The sequence below is a fragment of the Carlito syrichta genome, unplaced genomic scaffold, assembly GCF_000164805.1.
Source record: "Carlito syrichta isolate Samal-C Ts95f unplaced genomic scaffold, Tarsius_syrichta-2.0.1 Scaffold314836, whole genome shotgun sequence".
Classification (NCBI taxonomy): domain Eukaryota; kingdom Metazoa; phylum Chordata; class Mammalia; order Primates; family Tarsiidae; genus Carlito; species Carlito syrichta.
In genome coordinates this window covers 49,128-49,677 of record NW_007258932.1, presented here as the reverse complement: position 1 = coordinate 49,677, position 550 = coordinate 49,128, and positions in this window count along the sequence as shown.

Here is a 550-nt window from a genome sequence, read left to right as displayed (position 1 = left end):
CCCGCCCAGGCAGTCTCCAGCGCCGCCGCGGAGTCCCCCGCCCCCTCCCGCGCCCGCCAGAGGCTCCCCCCCTAGGCCCGGCAGTCCTCCCTCCGCCGTCCCGGGCCGCCTCCCTCCGGGTCCCCCAAGCCTCATCCCGCCACTGACCCTCCCGAAGCGCCTCGACTGCCTGTCTCCGCGCTCCTTCCTCGAACCTAAGTCCACTTGCAGAGCACAAAACTACCCCTCAGTGCCAACTGCGCTTCAGATAAAACTGCACCCCCTCCCAGTGCCGACTCCCTCCCCCATAGTTGCCAAGTGCCCCAGTGGGCCAAGTGCCCCCTCGGCGAAAACTGCGCTTCTGGTCATGAAATGTTCTGGGGTCACTGAATACCCCCCCAGTAGGCAATAACTGCCCCTCCGCCCCTTCAGTGCCACACTGAGCGCCCCTCTAAGGGCAGCCACACCAGTCCTAGGTTGCCCCTTCCGCCACTGAGCGCCCTCGCCCGGCGGAGAAGGGGGCGAGGCGGGCGGGGGTTTGGCCACGTCAGAAGTTTGCCCTCGCCCGGCC